We start from the raw sequence: 24,766 nt of genomic DNA on the forward strand, positions 1-24,766 counted from the left end.
TTATACCTTTTGACCACCTTTCTCCAATCTCCCACCTCTCCCTTCCCTGCTTCTGGTAACCACAAGTCTAATCTATTTTTTTTATGAGTTCAATGTTTTGTTTGTTTAGATTTCACATCTGAGTGAAATCATATAGTACTTGTCTTTCTCTGTCTTATTTCACTTAGCATAATGCTTTCAAGTTTCATCCATGTTATTGCAAATAGTAGAATTTTCTCATTTTATTTTGACGGAGCCAGAGGCCCAGTGCACAAAAATTTGTGCACTTGGGAGGGTCCCTCAGCCCAGCCTGTGCTCTCTCAAAGTCTGGGACACCTTGGGGGATGTCCACCTGCTGACTTAGGCCCACTCCCCGGGGAATCGGGCCTAAGCTGGCAGTCAGACATCCCTCTGGCAGCCCAGGAGCCCTTGGGGGATGTCCACTTGCCAACGGGGAGCAGGCCTAAGCTGCAGTTGGACATCCTTAGCACTGCTAAGGAGGCGGGAGAGGCTCCGGCTATCATCGCTATGCTGGCAGCTGGCAGCCTGGCTTGTGGCTGAGCAGAGCTCCCCCTGTGGGAGCACACTGACCACCAGGGGGAAGCTCCTGCATTGAGCATCTGCTCCCTGGTGGTCAGTGTGTGTCATAGTGACCAGTCATTCCCAGTTGTTCTGCTATTAGGGTCCATTTGCATATTACCCTTTTATTATATAGGATAGAGGCCTGGTGCACAGGTGGGGGTCAGCTGGTTTGCCCTGAAGGGTGTCCTGGATCAGGGTGGGGGGTCCCGTTGTCAGGCTGACCACGCCCACAGGCTGGAAGCAGGTATTTGGGATTTATTTAACTTCTATAATAAAGGGCTGTTTTCAGGCTGGCCACACCCCTTCCAGGGTGGGGGTCCCCACTGGGGTGCCTGGCCAGCCTGGGTGAGGGGCTCGTGGTTGTTTGCAGGCTGGTCACGCCCCTCAGTAGGGACCCTCACTCCATGGGGGTGTGGCCAGCCTGGGTGAGGGGCTGATGGCTGTTTGCAGTCTGGTCACACCCCCTTCAGGGTGGGGTCCCCACTGGGGTGCCTGGCAAGCCTGGGTGAGGGGCTGAGGGCCATTTTCAGGCTGGCCACAGCCCCTTCCGGGTGTGGGGGAGTCCTTCTGGGGTGCCTGGCCAGCCTGGGTGAGGGGCTGGTGGCTGTTTTCAGGCTGGCTACAGCCCCTTCAGGGTGCGGGGTGTCCTGCTGGGGTGCCTGGCCAGCCTGGGTGAGGGGCTGATGGCCATTGTCAGGCTGGCCACACCCGCAGGCTGGAAGCAGGTATCTGGGATTTATTTAACTTCTATAATTGATACTTTGTAGCCTTAAGCGGAGCCCAGGTCAGGTTGCCCTTGGAAACTGAGGCTCCCAGCCCCTCCTTGAGCAGAGGCCAGGCCAGCTGGAAGCAGGTATCTGAGATTTATTTATCTTCTATAATTGAAACTTTGTAGCCTTGAGCGGAGTTCAGGGCCAGCCAGGGCAGGCGGGAAGCTTGGCTTCCTCCATTGCCAGGGGCAATGCAAGCCTCCTGCTCACTCCAGCTCCGTGGCTGCAGCCATCTTTCTGACAGAGTGACAGAGTGAGAGTGTGATGGTTAATTTTCATATTACCCTTATTAGATAGATAATGTATATGTCACAATTTTTTTATGTATTTAAAATTTTATTTTTCAGTTACAGTTTACATTGAGTATTACTTTGTATGAATTATAGGTGTATAGCATAGTGGTTAGACATTTATATAACTTATATAACATGTGAAGTGATCCCTTGATTAAGTCTAGTACCCATCTGACACCATCGTTATTACAATACTATTGACTGTATTTCTTTCTTTTTTTCCCCCCAGCCTACCTTACCCTCCAGTGTCTTGTGTCCATTGGTTATGCTTATATGCATGAATACAAGTCCTTTGGTTGATCTCTTACTCCCCAACCCTCTCCAGCCTTCCTGCTATAGTTTGACAGTCTGTTTAATGCTGCTCTGCCTCTGTATCTATTTTTGTTCACAAGTTTATAATGGTCTTTATTATCCATAAATGAGTGAGATCATGTGGTATTTTTCTTTCACTGGCTTATTTCACTTGGCATAATGCTCTCCAGTTCCATCCATGCTGTTGCAAATGGTAAGAGTTCCTTCTTTTTTACAGCAGCATAGTATTCCATCGTGTATATGTACCACAGTTTTCTAATCCATTCATCCATTGATGGGCACTTGGGTTGTTTCCAAATCCTAGCTATGGTAAATTGTGCTGCTATGAACATAGGGGTGCATATATCCTTTCTGATTGGTGTTTCTGGTTTCTTGGGATATATTCCTAGCAGTGGGATCACTGGGTCAAATGGGAGTTCCATTTTTAACTTTTTGAGGAAACTCCACATTGTCTTCCATAGTGGCCACACCAGTCTGCATTCCCATCAGCAGTGCACGAGTGTTCCTTTTTCTCCACATCCTCACCAGCACATGTTGTTTGTTGATTTGTTGATGATAGCCATTCTGACAGGTGTGAGATGGTACCTCATTGTTGTTTTGATTTGCATTTCTCGGATGATTAGTGACTTTGAGCATGTTTTCATATGTCTCTTGGCTTTCTGAATGACCTCTTTTGAAAGTGTCTATTTAGGTCCTTTGCCCATTTTTTGATTGGATTGTTTATCTTCCTTTTGTTGAGTTGTATGAGTTCCCTATAAATGTTGGAGATTAAACCCTTATCAGTGATAACATTGGCAAATATGTTCTCCCATGCAGTGGGCTTTCTTATTGTTTAGTTGATGGTTTCTTTTGCTGTGCAGAAGCTTTTTATTTTGAAGTAGTCCCTTTTGTTTATTTTCTCTTTAGTTTCCAATGCCCTAGGAGCTGTATCGGTGAAGATACAGCTTCGGCATATGTCTGAGATTTTGTTGCCTTTGGATTCCTCTAGTATTTTTATGGTTTCCTGTCTTACATTTAAGTCCTTTCTCCATTTTGAGTTTATTTTAGTGTATGGTGTAAGTTGGTGGTCTAGTTTCATTTTTTTGCATATATCTGTCCAATTTTCCCAGCACCATTTATTGAAGAGACTGTCTTGACTCCATTGTATGTTCTTGCCTCCTTTGTCAAATATTAATTGAGCATATTGGTTTGGGTCGATTTCTGGGCTCTCTATTCTATTCCATTGATCTATATGTCTGTTCTTGTGCCAGTACCAGGTAGTTTTGAGAACAGTGGCTTTGTAATACAGCTTGATATCTGATATTGAGATCCCACCTACTTTGTTCTTCTTTCTCAGGATCGCTGCAGCTATTTGGGGACTTTTTTTTTATTCCAGATGAATTTTTAGAGAGTTTGTTCTAGGTCTGTGAAATATGCCGTTGGTTTTTTAATGGGGAGTGTATTGAATTTATAGATTGCTTTGGGTAGTATGGACATTTTAATGATATTGATTCTACCACTCCATGAACATGGTATGTTCTTCCATCTGTTTATGTCTTCCTCTATCTCTTTTTTCAACGTCCTATAGTTTTCTGAATAGAGGTCTTTTACCTCTTTAGTTAAGTTTATTCCTAGCTATCTTAAATTTTTTACTGTGATGGTAAATGGGATTGCTTTTATAGTCTCTCTTTCTGTAAGTTCATTATTGGTGTATAGAAATGCCATAGATTTCTTGGCATTAATTTTGTATCCTGCTACATTGCCAAATTCATTTATTAAGTCTAATAGTTTTTTTATGGAGTCTTTAGGGTTTTTTTATGTACAATATCATGTCATCTGCAAATAAGGACAGTTTTACTTCTTCTTTTCCAATTTGGACGCCTTTTATTTCTTCTTCTTGTTTGATCGCAATGGCTAATACTTCCAGTACTATGTCAAACAGGAGTGGTGAGAGTGGGCATCCCTGTCTTGTTCCTGTTCTTAGGTTAAATGGTTTTAGTTTTTGCCCATTGAGTATGATGTTGGCTGTGGGTTTGTCATATATGGCTTTTATTATGTTGAGGTATGATCCTTCTATTCTCACTTTGCTGAGAGTTTTTATCAAAAATAGGTATTGGATTTTGTCAAATGCTTTTTCTGCATCAATTAATATGACTATGTGGTTTTTATCTCTCAATTTGTTTATGTGATGTATTACGTTTATTGACTTGCGTGTATTGTACCATCCTTGCATCCCTGGGATAAATTCTACTTGGTCATGGAGTATGATCTTTCTGATGTACTGCTGGATCTGATTTGCTAGGATTTTGTTGAGGATTTTGGCATCTATGTTCATGAGAGGTATTGGCCTGTAATTCTCTTTCATTGTGTTGTCTTTGTCTGGTTTTGGTATTAGGGTGATGCTGGCTTCATAGAATGAGCTTGGAAGTTGTCACAATTTCTTTATCCATTCACCCATTGATGGATACTTAGGTTATTTCCATGTCTTGGCTACAGTAAAGAATGCTGCTAAGAACATGGGAGTGCAGATATCTTTTAGAATTAGTGTTCTCATTTCCTCAGACTTGGAAATGCTGGATCATATGGCAGGTCTAGTTCAAATTTTTTGAGGAATTTCTATACTGTTTTCCATAGTAGCTGTACCAATTTTAAATCCCACCAATAGTGCACAATGGTTCCATTTTCTTCACATCCAGGGCCAGCATTTTTTTTTTTTGTTATCCTTTGCCTTTTTTATGATTGCCACTCTAACAGACTGAGGTGAAATCTCACTGAGGTTTTAATTTGGATTTCCCTAATGACTAGTGATGGTCAGCATCTTTTCATGTACCTTTTGGCCTTTCATATATCTTCTTTGCATACATGTCTGTTTTGGGTCCTTTGCACATTTTAAAAATGGATTATTTTTTTTTTTGCTATTGAATTGTATGAGTTAGTTATATACAATTTAGATATTAACCTTTTATCAGATATGTGATTTGCAAAAAATTTTTTCCCATTCCATAGGTTGTCTTTCCCTTTGATGATGGTTTCCTTTGCTGTGGAGTTTGAAGTAGTCACACTTTATTTTTTTATTTTTAAAATATATTTTTTATTTATTTCAGAGAGGAAGGTAGAGGAAGAGAGAGATTAAAAACATCAAAGATGAGAGAGAATCATTGGTTGGCTGCCTCCTGCATGCCCCCTACAGGGGATTGAGCTTGTAACTAACTGGGCATGTGCCCTGACTGGGAATCGAACTGTGACTTCCTGGTTCATAGGTCAACTGAGCCACACTGGCCAAGCTATATTTTATTGCTTGTGCTTTCAGTATCATATCCAAAAAATCATTACCAAGACTCATATCAATGAGCTTTATTTTTATGCTTTCTTCTAGGAGTTTCATGGTTTTAGATCTTACATTTAAGTCTTTAATACATTTTGAGTTCATATTTGTAAGTAATATACAAAATTTGAGTCCAGTTTCATTATTTTACATGTAACTACCCAATTATCCCAGTGCCACTTATTGAAGAATTTTTTATCCACTGAGTATTCTTGGCTCCTTAGCCAAATATTAGTTGATTCTATATACTTGGGTTTATTTCTTGGATCTTGATTCTGTTCCATTTGCCTGTTTTTATGTTCATTACCATAATGTTTTGATGAGTATAGGTCAGTGATGGTGAACCTTTTGAGCTCAGCGTGTCAGCATTTTGAAAAACCCTAACTTAACTCTGGTGCCGTGTCACATATAGAGATTTTTTAATATTTGAAACCATAGTAAAACAAAAACTTATATTTTTGATATTTATTTTATATATTTAAGTGCCATTTAACAAAGAAAAATCAACCAAAAAAATGAGTTTGCGTGTCACCTTTGACACGTGTGTCATAGGTTCGCCATCACTGGTATAGGTTGATAGCATAGCTTGAAATCAAGACATGTGATGCCTCCTGTTTTGTTCTTCTTTCTCAGGTTTTCTTTGACTTTTCAGGGCCTTTTGTAATTCCATATAAATTTTAGAAGCGTTTTTTTCTACTTCTGTAAAAAAAAAAAAATTCCATTGGAATCTTGATAGGAATTTCATTGAATCTATTGATGGCTATTAGTAGTATTAAAATTTTAACAATATTAATTCTTCTAACCATGAACACAAGATACCTTTCCATCTATTTGTCTTCATTGTTTTCTTTCATCAATGTCTTGAAGTTTTCAGAATAGAGATCTTTCACTTTCTTAATTAAGTTTATTTCTAAATATTTTATTATTTTGATGCTATTATAAGTGGGATCAGTGTTGAGTGTTTCCTTCTCACGTCCCGCGTGGGTCAGGGTTCAGGACCTGGAAGCAGAGCCGCACACAAATGAAAGAGAAGACAAGAGATAATTGGAAATATTGGGGGACCAGGTGGACAAGTCCAACTCAAGGGGAAGGACTTCCACCCGTGCTTAGGCCTCACCAAGCTTTTATTGATCTGGGATGAACCCATAGCATAGCCCTTAGGCAGGTGACCCCCCATTAACAGGCAGACTAGCCCATCAGCAAGGATTTACATAATAATAAATGGGGGAGTAGTTTCAGCTATCACTGTCTGGACAAACAGAGGTGGTGCCTAGTTCCAACCCCTGCCAGGGCTTCAAAGGCACCCAGCCTTGGGGTGGAGTGGGGGGAAGGGGGGCATTCCCTGTCCACGCCTATCAGATAGTGAAGGCAATAAACAGTTTCCCACAGATCAGTTTATTTCTTTTTCAGAAAATTCTTTGTTATGGTATGGAAATGTCACTGATTTTTGTATGTTAATTTTGTATACTGCCACTTCACTGAATTCACTGATTAGATTTAATGGGGCTTTGGTTGAGTCATTAGGATTTTCTACATATAAAATCATGTCACCTGCAAATAGAAATAATTTTACTTGTTCCTTTCTAATTCTGATACCTTTTATTTCTTTTTCTTGTCTAATAGCTCCACCTAGCACTTCCAGGACTATGTTCAATACGAGTTGTGAGAGTGAGCACTCTTGTCTTGTTCCCTCCCAATCTTAGAGAAAAAGCTTTCAACCATTCATCATTGAGAAAGATGTTAGCTATGGGCTTGTCACATATTATCTTTATTATAAAGAGATATATTCTTTCTATGCCTAATTTGTTGAGTTTTTATCATGAATGGGTGTTGAATTTTGTCAAATGATTTTTCTGCATCTATTAAGATGATCATATAATTCTTTTCTTTTATTCTATTAATGTTCTGCTAACTTTGGGCTCAGTTTGTTCTTTTTTTTTTCTAGTTCCTTAAAGTGTGGAGTTAGGTTGTTTATTTGGAATCTTTCATGCTTCTTAAAGTAGTCATTTATTACTATGAACCTTCTTCTTGGAACTAGTTTTGCTGAATTCCATAAATTCTATTATATCATGTTTCCATTATTATTTTATTATTCTATTATTTTTAAACAAAACTCCACCTGTAAATTTAAATGCATTGTATCATTTACTTCCTTTAAGTTTTTTTCACTTTTGGCACAATATTAAGTTCACAGAAAAATTAAGAGAGAAGTACAGAGATTTTCCTTTTAACCCTTTCCCCCACATTTGCATAGCTTCTCTCATTATCAATAATCCCCATAAGAATTGTACCATTGTTAGAAATGATGAACCTACATTGATACATCATAATCATCCAAAGTCCATAACTTACAATAGGATTTGCTCTTGGTATTGTGCATTCCATTGGTTTGGACAAATGTATAATGACATGTATCCATCATTGTAGTATCATACAGAATATTTTCACTGGCATAAAAATCCTCTATGTCCCACCTATTCATCCCTTCCCCTGCCAAACACCTCTTTTTATATTTTGATTCTATCCCTGTGGCTCCTTCTAGTCTACTGTCTCTTAAAAGAGCATACTTTTTTTCACTGGCAGAGAGTAATTGGTGTAACCTTTGTTTTATATGTGTAGAAGGCAAAGTTTTCATTATGTTTAAGATTTGTGTTCTGTACCTTTCCCTAGCAATATATTTCAGGGAGAAATCTGTATTCTTTATGAGTCTGGCCCTAAAGCTTCATAGATTTCAATTATTCTCAGAGGCTGGTTATGCATCAAAAGGTCTCTCTCTCTCTCTCTCTCTCTCTCTCTCTCTCTCTCTCTCTCTCTCTCTCTTTCCCAAAACATGATGCCTAAAATGAAACGCTGCTATGTTGTGCATATACTGTGCCTTGAGGAACAGCTTTTCACAGATGGAAGGGCATAAAAATGATGGTCTGTTATCTTGTAGCCTGAGACTCCACTCTCTGAACACATGAAATATTGATATTAAATCAAGTTGTACCTGATTTCCTCCATATGAAGCTTTCCAAGTTCTTGACCTCTGTTCTGTTGCTGTTTCATTTTAGGCAGAATTCCAGTGGTGGGGTGGGGGTAGGGGAATTATATGGCCAGTGAAAAACAAATTAAAATTGGACTAGTTTGTTTGTGTATTTTGGTAAATACAAGGGTGGTAGAAAACAATAAAAATAAGTGTAGTGACTATATTGTCAGACACTTTATTCAATGTGAACTGTTTCACTCATTGACAATGACATCATTGAAAGCTGACAAACCACACTTCTAATATTCATAAATAATAAATTATTAAATAAAATAAATTATATACAAGATTCTAATTAGATGAGATATTAGTTAAGGAATTTTTGCTGCTGTTAAAAAAAAATTAATCCAAAGCTTATAATGGCTCACCCACTTATTTCCTCACCTATGTACAGTGAAAATGAGTGTTCTTGATTAATTGGGGCTCACCTCTGAGCAATGATTCAGAGTCCTGGCTCCTTCCATTTTGTAGCTTCACCAGCTTTAAAACACAGCTCCTATGATTAGCATACTCCTCTGCATCAAATCATGTGAAGGAAAAGAGCATAGAGAATCTATCATGGAAGTGTTCTATACACCAGGCTCAGAAATGTTAAACATCACCACTATTTATTTGATGAGCTATAACTCAATCACCTGGCTATATATAAGTGTAAGACAGTCTGGGCAATGTCATCTGACTGTATACCCTGGAAAAGGGAGAAAAGCTTTTGTTTGATCATCTAGAATTTTTTGCAATAGCTAGCACACTTTCAATAAGAACATCTTCAAAAATTGTATTCATAGATAATTTGACAAGATCATGCGACAAGTAAGTTATTGCTACAAAGAGTCCTTTTCATAAAACAGAAAAAGAAATGCATTTTTTAATATATCCTGAAAATGTGATCTGCCCTTTAGGTCGCTATCTTACCCTCCTGTCTAAAAGCAATATTGTGAATGGAAGTTATAAACATCTGAATTTTCCAACTTCACATAGATAGGAAGGGAGAGACAGCAATCAAACCCAGATATGTCAACCTTCAAAGACCAAAGAATCCAACTCCAGAGGATTCTGCCTCTCATTGATTACACTGGGTCTAGTCCAAACCGTAATATTTGGTAGAACAGCTACAAAGTCACGAAGACAAGGAATGAAATAAAGAGGAAAGAAGTGATATTTCTGGAATATTAGTCATAAAAAATTTCAGTGTCACTAACAAATAACTACTATTCTTTCCAGTTACTCCTGTATACATAACAATTATTCCACCTTCTTTTTAATGACACTTATTTAATTACTAGAGGCCCGGTGCACAAAAATTTGTGCACTCGGCGGGGCGGGGGGGGGTCCCTCAGCCCTGCCTGTGCCCTCTTGCAGTCTGGGACCCCTCGGGAGATAACGACCTGCTGGCTTAGGCCTGCCCCGGGTGGCAGAGGGCAGGCCCAATCCCCTGGTCGGGCTCAGAGCAGGGTTGATTGGGGAGTTGGGGTGCCGCCCCCTGTCATGCACAGAGCAGGGCGGATCGGGAAGTTGTGATGCCACCCTCAGTCATGCTCAGGGTAGGGCCGATTGGGGGGTTGGGGCACCACCCCCTGTCACACTCAAGGCAGGGTCAATAGGGAGGTTGCAGCGCCACCCCCTGTCACACACAGAGCCGCAGGGCTATCAGGGGGTTGGGGCACCGCACCCTGTCACACACAGAGCCGCCGGGTGATCAGGGGGTTGGGGCGCTGCCCCCTGTCATGCTGATCCCAGTGCTGGGAGGCCTCGCGGCTCCGCTAATCCCAGTGCTAGGAGGCATATTACCCTTTTAATATATAGGATAGAGGCCTGGTGCACAGGTGGGGGCCAGCTGGTTTGCCCTGAAGGGTGTCCTGGATCAGAGTGGGGGTCCCGCTTGGGTGTCTGGCCAGCCTGGGTGAGGGGCTGAGGGCTGTTTGCAGCTGGTCACACACCCTTCAGGGTGGGGGTCCCCACTGGGGTGCCTGGCCAGCCTGGATGAGGGGATGATGGCTGTTTGCAGCTGGTCACACAACCTTCAGGGTGGGGGTCCCCAATGGGGTGCTTGGCCAGTCTGTGTGAGGGGCTGAGGACTGTTTTCAGGCTGGCGGGTGACTGAAGCTCCCAACCGCTCCTTTTTTTCTTTTTCTTTTTTATTCTGGGCCAGCTTTAGCTCTGAGGCTTGGCTCCACCTCTCAGGCCTTGGCTGCTGAAAGCAGGTATCTGGTTTGTTTGGGTTCTATAATCGAAACACTGTTTCAACTCCAGCTCTGAGATCCCGGCTGGCTGAAAGCAGGTTTCTGGGGTTTGTTTAGCTTCCATAGTTGTAACAATGTTTCAAACTGCAAGCTCAGAAGCCCGCAGCAGCAGGCGGGGAACGTTAGCTTCCTCCGTCACTGAAGCAAGCAAGCCTCATTTTCGCTTCAAGCTGTCTGGCTGCTGGCCGTCATCTTGGCTGGCAGTTAATTTGCATATTGCCCTGATTAGCCAATGGGAAGGGTAGCGGAGGTATGGCTAATTACCATTTTTCTATTTTATTAGATAGGATAGATTACTTATATCCATACTGGGGATAAATTGTACACTGTTTGGAGGTTAACTATTTCAGGACCTGGCACATAATTTTGATTAAGAATTCATTAATTGGCCCCCAGGGAACCCCACCACCAACAGAAAACTACTTTATTTTTCAAGTTTATCTTTGCAACCAAATTCTTTTTATGCAAGTTTTATTTCTAGATTTAAAATCTTACATTTCAGCCGAAACCGGTTTGGCTCAGTGGATAGAGCGTCGGCCTGCGGACTGAAGGGTCCCAGGTTCGATTCCGGTCAAGGGCATGTACCTGGGTTGTGGGCGCATCCCCGGTGGGGGATGTGCAGGAGGCGGCTGGTCGATGTTTCTCTCTCATCGATGTTTCTGACTCTCTGTCTCTCTCCCTTCCTCTCTGTAAAAAATCAATAAAATATATTTAAAAAAATAAAAATAAAAAAAAAATAAAATCTTACATTTCAAAATAGGTTTTGTATATATTTTTGAGGTCTGTGTGCAAAGTAGGAGAGTGACATTTTCATGCTGAAATTCACTAAAAGTTTACTACCTATCCCCTGGCATTGGTTCTTAAGCAGAATTCTGCCCCTCTTTCATGTTCTATTGTGTTAGTCTATCATTCTTAAAAGTCATTTGAAAAATCAGAAAATTTTTCTAATGTCATTTACATATAACTAATATGGTGTTGTTGTTGTTTTTTTCTAAACACAGGGCTTCTGTGACTCAAGAATTGGGCTTTTTCTTGAGGAAAAAAAATACATACTTTCAGCTTTCCACCAGTTTGTAAGCAAATTTTTTGGACGTCCATTAGGTGAAGATATTATAAAACATTGAACATAGAAAGAAAAAGGACATGTTTGGCCCCCATGAGAGGAAGGTAAAGAAGTAATATATTTACACAATGTAAACCAAGAATATCTACTAAGCAATAAATAACAAAATAAATCCTCTCATAAAAAGTAATAAATCAGCAAATGCCAGATCCTCTCAGAGGACAGCAGCCTAAAGAAGCATTTGTTTTTGTTTAGATCATGATTCTCTAGGAATGAATTATTTAACTGAAATGTATGTGCCTTCCACATATTATTAAAAATAGTTTTTAAAAGCTAAAGAGTAATCTAATAATCTGCTTTAATATTTAGGATTCATAAGAATGAGTAAACAAAGTAATAAGAAAGTATAAGAATTAATTCCAGCCCTGGCCAGGTGGTTTAGTGGTTGGAGTGTCATCCTGTACACCAAAAAGGTAGCAGGTTTGATTCCTAGTCAGGGCACATACCTAAATTGAGGGTTTCATCCTCAGTCGGATTGTGTATAGGAGGCAACAGATCGATGTTTCTCTCTCATATAAATGTTTCTCTCTCTTCCTCTCTATCTCCAAAGTCAATGAAAACATATCCTTAGGGTGAGGATTAAAAAATTTATATATATATATATATATATATATATATATATATATATATATATCTACACTAATAAAAGAGAAACATGGTAATTGGCGTACGACCGCTACCCTTTCCATTGGCTAATCAGCGAGATATGCAAATTAACTGTCAGCCAAGATGGCGGCCAGCAGCCAGGCAGCTTGAAACTAACATGAGGCTTGCTTGCCTCAGTGACGGAGGATCGTTGGAGGAAACCAACGTTCCCCGCCTGCGGCTGCAGGCCTCTAAGCGGGCAGTATAAGAAACATTGTAACAAATACCACCGGACTTCAGCCAGCAGATTCGCAACATTGTCAGCAAAGGCCAGAAACCTACTTTCAGCCGAGGCCTAAGAGCTGGAGCCAAGCCTCAAGGTAAAGCTGGCCCAGAATAAAAAAAAAAAAGAAAGAAAAAAAGGAGCAGTTGGGAACTTCAGTCACTCCCAGCCTGAAAACAGCCCTCAGCCCCTCACCCAGACTGGCCAGGCACCCCAGTGGGGACCCCCACCCTGATCCAGGACACCCTTCAGGGCAAACCAGCCGGCCCCACCCATGCACCAGGCCTCTATCCTATATAGTAAAAGGGTAATATGCCTCCTGGCACCGGGATCAGCGTGACAGGGGGCAGCGCCCAAACCCCTGATCACCCTGCGGCTCTGTGTGTGACAGGGGGTGGGGCCCCAACCCCCTGAGCAGCCCTGCTCTGTGCCTGATAGGGGGGAGCTCCCCAACCCCCCCCCCCCATGGGCCCTGCTCTGTGTGTGACGGGGTAGAGCCATAACCTCCCCATCGGCCCTGCCCTGAGTGTGAGAGTGGCGGCGCCCCAACCCCCTGATGGGCCCTGCTCTGTGCGTGACAGGGGGTGGCGCCGCAACTTCCCCATCGACCCTGCCTTGAGTGTGACAGGGGACGGTGCCCCAACCCCCCAATTGGCCCTACCCTGAGCGTGACTGAGGGTGGCATCACAACCTCCCAATCTGCCCTGCTCTGTGCATGACACGGGGCGGCGCCCCAACTCCCCAATCGGCCCTGCTCTGAGCCCGACCAGGGCTGCGCCTAGGGATTGGGCCTGCCCTCTGCCACCCGGGAGCAGGCCTAAGCCAGCAGGTCATTATCTCCCGAGGGGTCCCAGACTGGGAGAGGGCACAGGCCGGGCTGAGGAACCCCCCCCCCCCGAGTGCACAAATTTTTGTGCACCGGGCCTCTAGCATATATATAGAAGCCTAAGCGACCAAATGACCAAATGACCAAACCACCAGTCGACTGGTTGCTATGATCACCCTGACCACCAGGGGGCAGATGCTCAATGCAGGAGCTGCCCCCTGGTGGTCAGTGCGCTCCCACAGCAGGATCGCCACTCAGCTGACCAACCGGTGCCAGATGCAGGGCTCATGGGCTGGTGAGTGCAGCTGCGGGGGGGCGAGCCTCTCCCAATCATCCCAAGCCCAGGGCAGGTGCAGGGCTGGGATGAGCAGGAGCAGCAGGCAGAAGTGGCAGGCAGCCCGGCAGCCCCCGAGGGGTCCCAGGTTGCAAGAGGGTGCAGGCCAAGCCAAGGGACTCCACTGGTGCACTGAGCCCCTAGTTAATTCTATAAATACCTAGGTTAAAAAAGGAAAAAAAAAACACACATTAATAAAAACCATTCCTTTTCTGGGTATTTACCCTTAAAATGTTTTATTTTAAACCCTTTTTATTTAGCAAAAGTGGAAGAAAAACTCCTGGAAAACTTCAGTTTCTGTATGTTTATTGCTCTTGAGTGAGAAGAAAAGAGCTAGTCCCTGATCCCACTACTCTTGAATAATCCTTCAGAGAAAATAGTTTTTAAATAAATGATCTATAAATGAAGACCAAGGGAAATATGTATCAGTCACAGAAAAACAGAACCTTTTATTTTCGTAGGAATATATTTTAGTAGGAAACTTCAAGCAGTGATTCTTCAGCATAGCATTAATCTCATTAGCCAACATTGATAAGCATTATAATTATAGATTTAAACCAACATGGAAAATATAGGTTGCACTTAGGTTAAAATATACATATGTATTTCACCAAATTAGTGAGCGAAACCTATGCCTAAGTCATATAATAGTCAGGATATGCCTAAAAGAGGAAGTGGTGATCAAATAAAGTTAAGAAGCAGCTGTACTCTTTGCCTAATACCTCTTTCAAAATATAATAGCACCAAATTGACAGAAAATCAGTTTGTTTGGATTCCAGTGGTCTTGATTCTGCAAGTAATAATTTGTACTCTAAATTTGAAATGATTGGAAGTAACTTGAGGAAGATGTTACATTCCTGGACCCAGAGTCCACATGAACTATCTACTGCTCCCCAGCTATGACCTTGGGCAAGATCCTTTAACTCCCTGAGTCTTGCCTCTGACACCACATGTATTGGAGGACTCTCCATCCCACCTGCCGCTTCGCACTGCTGATCATTCTGCTCTCAAGGATCTGGCAGGCTACAGACCCAACGCTGCTGGCTGACTGTGGTAGGGTGAGTTTGGAAGATGGGTGGCCACACAAGAGTGCTCTGGAAAGAAAACCATGTTAGATGAGGTTTCTGAACGTCTTTAGAAGAGACAGTTCACCCATTTCCAGAGTCATAAATTGTCACACAAAGACAATGATCTCATTTTGGTGATATTTGTTATTGAAAGAAATATGGATAACAACTTGTCTTAAAATCATTTCATGATGTTGTGGTAAATAATATCAAACCAGCCCAGAGCACTGGTATTTTACACTGCCTTTGAATATTCACAAACAAAAAAGAGAAATCTTGATCCTGTTTGAACAAAAAGAGGTGAAAATGCAAAATCATCCTATCTATTTGAAAATACGAAAAATATCATCATTTTTGTCATAAAACTCAGTGCCGTGTTTGCAAGGTTATTTTTATTTTGCATGTACCCAATAGTGCTCAACATTTTAATTGCCACTTCCTCAATAAAATTATTGGAAATCTTCCATCTTGCCATTAGCACTTGCAAAATAACTGTTAACAATATGTTATCCAGACACAGAAACTTTATAATTAATGTTGGAAGAGTCTTCAAAGTCTAGTGACTAAAATATATCCTATAAAAATTACTGGACTTCATTCAATGCTGTTCTGCTGTTTTAAAGTTCAATAAATGTGTTGAGGGGGAGATATTTGGCAACCTACATTGGGCAGTCTGGCAGTGAGACCTGAGATGCTGAAGGGTTTGATTTCTGCTGTGTGGTAAGTGTACCAAAGGCCTCCAGAGTTTCAGTGCAACCCCTGAAAGGCTGAAGGAGGTCTGACCAAATGCAACTCCCAGTGGGAATCCGCCTAACAGTCATTCGGGGCTATATTCCCACCTTGTCAGTTGATGAGGCGCTGGGACAGGTTCCATTTAAGCAATAAAACACAACAGGCCATGTATATATCTGGGTGATTATAGCATAACTCAGATTGTGTTATAAGTCATGAGGCTGAAGGCCAAGTGTCTTAACTCCAGGAGAAGTGCAATATTGGCCCTGAATCACACTGCCTGAAGTGTCTTACTGCTGTCAAGAAATGGAATTTCTACAGTACATTAAGAAAAGGAAAACACTTAGCACAGTGGATTTAAAATAGCCATGGCTATGACATCACTGACAGCTAATCAAAACTCTAATTGCAACCAGAGTTCTGAGGCTATTGTATAAAAGGTCTTAACAGACACAGCCTGGATACAAGGAAGAACAATGCTTGTGCCATGAGAAGAACTTCAGTAGCACAGGACCCTTTTGAAGCTAGAATGGGGTGGGCTGGCAGATTCCAGACAATCTCATTAGCCGTGGTTCGGTAAGTTTGCAGTTAACTCACCTTGAGCAAGTACGCCAAGAGAAAGCAGTGCAAACACTCCTTGAAGATTCTTTCTCCTTCAGTTGTAATCTTATTTTCATACGGCTAATTATTTCTTAAAATGATTAAGAGATGAGGCAGCATAAATGGGGAAAAAATTACCCAGTTCAAATGCCCTGGGAGAGATGAAAGATTATATTGAACTGAGACGAGTTTGGGATCATGTGTTGCTCATGATCTGTGAAAGGAATTTCCAGTGATATTCAGTTGAAGTTGTCCAAAAGGATTGAAGTCAGTATGTGGTCATAAGAACCCAGCTCAGATTTTACATCTGAATCTGCCTAACAACACAAAATGGAACGTGCATTTCAAGGCCCAGTTAACAGCCTCAATAATTTAACTCTGCCGAAGCACACACTGATAGGTATGTTCAGAAGGTGCCACAGGACGGCATATAACATCCTTAATGGAAGTAAAAAGAGGGCTTGCTTGTCTCAGGAGGCAGAGGATGTAGGCTAATGATTTTCTGGGTCACCATGGATAAGTATTTAATTTTTGTGGACTTTTGTTACCTCACCCGACACCTTCCAGCAAGCTCTTCTGGGCTCTGTTTATTGGCATTGCTTACTCAGACTCAAAATGAAGTTACTCTTCCATTTCCTGAAAGTTCACTGACAAAGCCATAAAAGGTACAATCTAATTAAGAAATACTGCCCGCCAGCGTGGCTCACTCGTTGAGTATCGACCTATGAACCAGGAGGTCACGGTTCGATTCCCTGACAGGGCCATGCCTGGGTTTCAGGCTCAATCCCAGGTGTGAGACATGCAGGAGGCAGCAGGTCAATGATTCTCTCTCATCATTGATGTTTCTATCTCTCTTTTCCTCTCCCTTCCTCTCTGAAATCAATAAAAAAAATTTTTTTTAATCAAAAAAGAAATATTGCCTTCCATATATTGGACATACATGTATATTGAAAAATAAAAATAACATAAGAACTTCACCATCAGTTTCAGTAAAGATAGACTTAGAGATAAGCAGTTCCTACTGCACTTCTACTAGTGGTACTGGAACAACAAATTCTTCATATTCTTGTGAGGAAAAAACAAAGGGTTTTTGTCCCGTCAGAGTTCACTTAAGTTCTGGAACAAAAGCTCCACAAAAACATGTCTCTCTCTTTTTTTCTCAATTTATTAAAAATCTGTACATAGGTTATATCTATCTGCCATGATTATATTAATTTACAGATATTAACAAAATATTTATAATAGCTTTATATACATACATTTCTAATAATATTTATTTATATCAGGGTGGATTCCTTTGGAACAATAAAAATGTTAAATTAGTAACTGACAAAAGTTAGACATAAGTAAAATAGTAATTCCTTAAAAATATTATACTCTTATTCTTATGAATTAAAGCAAGCAATTATTTTATAATGTCAAAATTGCATATATCAGGATTTTAAAATTTAGCTTTTTTTTTTTTTTAACCAATCCATTAAAGATGGTTAAAAGTCCTGCTGGTTTTAGTGGTATCTGAAGTTGAATATATATTTTAGTTTAAGTTGAAATAAGCCACACTTCCAAATTCTGTTTTAACTAATAATCCTATAGCACACCTTTCCTAAATCAGATTCTTTAGAATTATAATAACATTTGTCTTTGATAAGACAAAGAACTAGAGTTAAATATATAGTCAATTAATGACTTAGGATCTAAAATATCACTACAGCCTCAAAGCTAGTCACTGAATAGTTTAATAAGAAATTTCCCATTAACACCACTATTAAGAGAGTATTGTGTCCTGTAAAAATGACGTATTATGCAGAGATACAAGCACTAGACGCTAATGACTAGCTAGTAACACATTCATCAGAGCCACTATAAAATTATATTCTCTTTTGTTGTACGTCACTGCAATGAATAAGTACAAAGCCGCTTTGAAATTACATATTTCATACTTCCTGTAACATAGTTTCACCTTTGAAATGACCTGCCTAGAACATATCATGGACTAACATAATGTGGCCAATTTCCAATTATTTGAACTAATGAATGGCCTGAATAAGTTAAGTCAACAAATAAACCCAGCTTTCTTATTTTAAACCAGCGATTTTCAACCTTTTAAATCTCATGGAACACATAATCTAATTACTAAAATTCTTCAGCACACCAATATATATATATTTGCAGATCTGATAAAAAAGACTGTCTAACTTATGAGGGAAGGCGGGAGGTGAGGGGGTAAGAGATCGACCAAAGGACTTGTATGCATGCATATGAGCATAACCAATGGACACAGATTGGGGGACGGGGAGGGAATGTCCTGGGGGTTGAGGACAGCCGGGGAGAGGTCAATGGGGGAAAAAGGAGACTTATGTAATACATTAAACAATAAAGAACTTAAATTGTTTTTAAAAATAGGTATAATTTTGATTGATTTACAAAAAACAATAGTAGTAGAAATTACCTATGCTTTTTGCTCCAAAGTTACTTTTTTAAAAATCAGGAGCCTGTACTTATATATAAAGGTTTCTAGTACCAATAATTAACCAATCAGTCACAAATTTATTATGTAATGACCATTAAGATGCAACTCTATTATATGAACTATTATTTATGGTTCAAGACAGGGCATTCACACCAGATGACTACAGTTATGTTGGCTGTTGGCATTTTTTTATTTGACAATCTAAGGGAAAAGAGGTTAGTTCCTGTGACTAGATAGTCAAGTATTACATGTTTTAAAAATTATTGTGGCACACCAGTTAAAAATCGCTGTTTTAGACATTGCTTATAACATATTGTTAGAAGTGTTGCTGGGACGTTGAAGATATTTGGCTAAAGGATTCAAAATATGCATATTCTGCTCTAATAATCACCCCTCTTCAGATGGTCCTTAAAGGGAACACACACACGCACGCACACACACATAAAAAAAAACGCAAAGTACAAAGTAGCTGGGATTTTTGTTTGTTTCTTTCTTATTGGCTTAGCCCTGCCCAAGCATCTCCAGTTCAAAATGAAGGTAAAAGTAGATTGTTCTGTGTATGCAGTTATCCCCAACCTCTAACCCATATTAGGCTCTTACCATCTCCTGGCCAGTTATATGGTACAGAAACCAAAGCAATGACCAATAAGCACAGGCATGATCTGAGGGGAGCAGCCAGTCAGCCAGCAGCTGGCCTTTTCATTGCACCTGCAGCATGACGGGGGATCACAGAAGAGAAGCCATTTGTGCATACACATGGACACAGTAACCTTGATCGTCAGATCACCAAACAATCGTCCCAGATTCTCAACAATCAGGTTGGCAATTCTTCCTTATCGGGGAAGAGTGAGGAAGAGGATGAGCAGAGAGGGGTTGGAAAGGTGGAAGATTCTGTCTCTGCTTCTGTGTTTCTTCTCTGGTCAACAGTCCATCAGTTCTCCATGTTTAATTATTGCAAACATACATATGCTGGGGAAATGGGAAAGAATTGTGAGATTTTCTTTTAAAGTGATACGTGAAGTGGACCAAACAGAAGACTGTTTGCCAAGGGTGTCCTCTGGGGAGCAGCTCCAAGAAAGAGAGCAAGAGGAAGGATGAGGTGGTGGGTGGGCAATAGAGAACTGGGAATTACCTGGCAGGGCAGGCACTTCACCGAGGTCTCCAGACCATAAAACAGTATGTGAAGAAGTCTGCCGATGGCTCAGCATTCACCGAAATTGCCTTCCTCCACCAATCCATATTCTCCCTATAGCAAAGGAACAGTGAAAACAGGAGTCTACACTCCATGAAGCAGAGTGAGAGGATGGGAGAAATCATTTGCCCCACAAAAAGAGCCCATCTTCTGTGTAATCGCCAAAATAATGTAACTTTAATCTTTCTCCTATGGATGAGCCAATCAAACTTTTAAAAAAGAAGAAAGGGGAAAAATGGCTAAAAAGATAGGGTTCAAGTACCAAAGAAGAAAAGAAGGGCCTAAAAGAGGCACAAAGAGATGAACCAACAGTCCCCACCCCGCCAAAATTCACATCTACCTGGAACCTGTGAGTGGGACCTTAGTTGAAAGTAGAGTCTTTGCAAATATAATCAAGTTAAGATGAGGCCATATTATACTAGGTAGGCCCTATGTCCAATATAATTGGTATTCCTATAAAAAGGACATTTGGACACAGTCACAGAGAGAAAATAGCCATGTGAAGACGAAGGCACAGATGACTGTTCATGCTGACACAAGCCAAGGAAAGACAAGGATTGCCAGCAATCACCAGAGGCTAGGAAGAGGCAAAAAAGGACCCTCCCCTAGAACCTTCAGGGAGATCATGGCCCTGCTGATAGCGTGGGTTTGGACTGCTGGTCTCCAAAACTATAAGATTCAATGTCTTTCGCTTGAAGCCACGCAGGTTATGGTAATTTGTTATGGCACCTTAGGAAACTAATATAGACACCAATGGCACATCATTAAACTTGTATGTTTGATATGTTGTTCTTTCTTTACATGACAATTTATGTCATTCACATACCAAAAAATTATCCTTTACACAGGAAAATAATATATACCCATTTCCAGAAAAACATGCACTTGAAGTTTTCCTCCACTTGTTGGAATTGATAAGCACAAACCCTCCCCACTGTCTCTCCACTCCTCTTGTAATTAATCATCATGCATTTGCAAATTTTTAAATCATAGAGTAGAACGTTTCTCTGTGCTGAGGCCTATATGCAGATAAAATCTACAACCCAGCCTCACTAAGACTATTATCTCCTAAATGACCAAATAAACTAACTGATCCAAGCCACAGGAGGCCATGAGAATGATTACACAGATAACGTGGACAAATTGCAGCACTTATTTTAGGTAGTGATTTCTTTTCACCGTAATAAATTATATGTTCAGAAATTGTGTAGTATTTAGAATGAAATAAAGCCTTGCATCTCTAAGTTGTAGTATGCCATTTTTATGTGTTTGAAAAGTTTTTTCCTGTACCTCATGCTACTGATTAAGAATTTCTTCTCTAAATTACTTTAATTTGCATCAAGGGACACATAAATGGAAATAGCACTAACCTTTTGCCTTGTAAATGCACTCAGAAATCATGATGATGAGAACTATCCTGCTGTGAGTTGTATCATAGAAATATCAGCAAAGGTGGATTTATCATGTAATGGGCCTAATGGGACCCAACTTTTGATTTCACTTACATGCTGCCAAGTATTGGACTTGAGTGGAAGTTTTGGTCCAGAGCCCAGATCTCAGTGTTCTTATCTCAGTCCCAGTGTCTGCATCCTGAATAAATATGATAACAGTAACGATAATGACAGCTAACATTCGTTAAACACTTACTCTATTTTAAGCACTATGCTAAGAATTTTACCTACATTGCCTCATTTAACTATCACATAAATTCTATGATATAGCTGCTATTATTATTCCTGTTTTACAAATGAGGAAACCTATTTAGAGATGAAAAATAATTGTATTAGTCAAGATACATCCTGGCAGGGAAGGGATGGCACCCTCAAAAGGGATAGAGTTTAATGAAGGGCCTATTTACAAAGTTGTGGGCAAGGCTAAGGGGAATCTAACAATAAGGGGCTAATCCATCAGGAAGTCCTACTATCCCAGGCCGGAACACTGCAAGACCAGCCAGCAGTTTTTTTTCCTAGAAGGACATAGCCACTGACAAATTGTGACTGGTAGGCAGGTGTCTAGGAGAATAAATACCCTGATCTCTCTTCCCTCTCTCTGATATCCTGAAGCATCTCCTATTGGTAGACCCAATGGAAGTCAGAGGGCAAGGGAAGTTGGTCATCCCTAGAACCCACCACCAGGATGCTGATTAGGATGGAGAAGAGTGGAGGACAGATTTGGAGGGAAGTCCACACAGCAAAGTAACTTATCCAGGACATACAAATACTCACTGTTGGGTGAAGGCTTAATGCAAATTTGGGCAGAGCTCACACATTCAACCACTGTACTATCTACTGAGAAAAAAAGACAGTTCTGATAGAGAAACCCATGGGTATTGCAAGGGAGACATTTCCTCTCCCTTGCCCTTCTGAAATCTGTATACAGCCTTTCTGCTCCAGCTGAATTCCTAGTCTTTGCAGAGAGCTGCTCTGAGGCAGACAGAGTGGGTTTCTGCATAAAGGAGGGTGCGCACAGCCTTCCCCCACGAGAATGGAAGCTCTATTAGCATAGAGATTTTGATCAGCTTGTTCACCCCACCGTTTATCTCCATAAATTCAGTTACTGGAGTCCAAGAACTGGCTTTGGGACCAAGAGATCCTGAGCTGCCATCTTAAAAAAAGAAACCTCCTAGCAACAGAATACACTCAATGAAATATCCAGATGACACTGCTTATCTTTCTTGTTTCCACTCCCTTGTTTCGTTCACTTTCGCAGGTGTGAAATGGTTCTAGTCTTTGATTAACTGTTGAGAATTTTTTACAATGGTAATCTAATGAGTACAATGTGTCATATTTTATGCTAAGAGCTTTATGTGAATTATCTTACTTGATTCTCTTCATCATATTCCTCTGAAATCAATGCTATTATTTTAATTTTACTGGTATGTAAACTGAGATGCAGACCCAGGTATATCTGATCCCAAACACCAAACTTACACAGCATACCTTACCACATATTGCCTTCCTAATTCTGATTCTATCACTGTTCAAAAGTAACAACTCAGTTGATGAGGCCCAGACTTGGATGGTACTGGGCCCTCATGCCCACCTTCGATGGCTCATCACCACCACTGATGTCTGCTGCAGCTCAAGACCTGGCCCCAGCTCTGCTGGGGTAAGTCAGGACACCATTAGTCCTATGATCCTGCCAACTCTCAGTACCTTCTCTATTATGTCTCCTGCTTAAGCTATTTCAAACCCAAAGAGCTGCTTTCTCCTCAAGTTCTTAGTGCCCTGATCCATCAACCAGCCCCTTGATAAGTGTTGGAAAATTTGTTTTGTGGTGCAGATTCACCCAGGCATCGATGAAAACGCACTGTTAAAATTTACTGTTGCTAGGAGAATAAATTCCCCTCCTCTCACTGCTGCTTCTCCAGACTAGTTTCGCACCAAGGTCACACTCCCACAGGCTGAGCATGGCAGGACACTCTAGCAGGCCCAGTCTGACAAGATGTGGGGATTCTCCAATGGGTGATACTATTTGAGGACTCCTCATTAGCCTGGGTGAAGCTTTCTTGCAATCACACTGCAGTCTAAAATGCTTCCTTCCCAATCCACTTTCTTTCTCTCACACATTCCATAGATGTCAGACTTGAATATGGTCTGAAACTTCTTCCCACTTTCTCCAGCTCCTTCTCCCAAAAAATCTCTTACGTGTCTAAATCCATCTTGGCATCTGCTTCTTAGTAGACATGAATTAATGCAGGTGGTACTGAGGATGGTCTAAAAAAATAGGTGGTAGAGAAGAGCACGAAACTGACTTACTCATCACCCAAAGGTAAAAAGAATGCCATTCTAAATGGTAAATGGGACATAGATAGTCCCTGGCACAAGTTAGCAGTTCAGTTGCCAGAGACTTCACTAGTGGTGACCTGGAGAAATGTTTGAGTGGAAGTAAACACCTGTGGAGATGAAACAATTTAGGCATTTAAAAGATGAGAGGCAAAATAACTACTAGAATAACTACAACTTCTAAGTTGTTGTGATCCCCTAGAGAAGGATGATGAGAAACTGTGAGACATTAACCAGCAGTTAAGCTAAGTGTGAGAGCCAGAGCATATCTTTGGCAGCTTACAAAGAGGCTCTTATCTCCTGAAGTAGAAGAGCAGACACAGTGAGCAGTATTGGAGATCTGGTTGTTGAGTAGCAGAGTTCCAGAGATCCTTGGATGCTCACCCAAGGTGAGTCTTTTCTGCTAAGGAACCTGCATGGGGAAGACTGAAACCCTGAAATAAAGGATGGGGTCATCTGAGTAGATGCTCTCGAAGATGTTGGCTCTGCAGAGCCCCTTGAGACAGTTGGAAATGTGTGTATTCTCATTTGGGGGATGGGTGAGAATTTCACTTGTTAGGAGGATAGCTTTATCTTGTTAGGAAGAAATAGGATTAATACTATTGTTACATGGGAGTTCTCATGTGTGCAGGTGAGTATATATAGCTGAATAGCTTCTGGTGACCCCTTGCTTGAGCTGCCTCACTACGGTTTTTCTATTGTCAACACTGCTGCATTCCAGGATCTGCACTGGGAGTGGCACCCCAGCTCCTCCTCCAGGCCTGCCCACCAACCTCAGCTCACCTAATTTCCACAGACTCATTTCCTGTTGCCTGACAATGGCAGACCAACTCTGACCCAAGAATCCCAGCAAACATCTTGGCCATCAGTTGCAACCGCACCTCCCCCAGTGAGGTCTGAAGCCTAGCCTTAAGTAGGGAGCCACCCTTCCAAACTGTTCTGTCTGTAGGATGAATCCTTGGGTTCACTTTAGAGTCCTTTTTTACATCCTTATAGTTATTCCCCTATATACATTAATAATTCTTTATATTAAAAATCCACTGTTCAATTACACTGTAGTGTAGGCCAGAAGATTATGTTCTACAGCAGGGGTGGGAAACTTCCAGCCCAGGGCCATATAAGGCCCCCGAAATCATTTTGTCTGGCCCTGCCAAAGCATTAGGGGTGAGTTAATTAAATGTTTGACCAAATATAGCAAGCTAATTTTTAAGTTGATAATTTTTTATGGCCTGAAAATGATGTTATAAATATCCAAATGACC

The sequence above is a fragment of the Myotis myotis genome, unplaced genomic scaffold (genome assembly GCF_014108235.1).
Source record: "Myotis myotis isolate mMyoMyo1 unplaced genomic scaffold, mMyoMyo1.p scaffold_m19_p_7, whole genome shotgun sequence".
Taxonomy (NCBI): Eukaryota; Metazoa; Chordata; class Mammalia; order Chiroptera; family Vespertilionidae; genus Myotis; species Myotis myotis.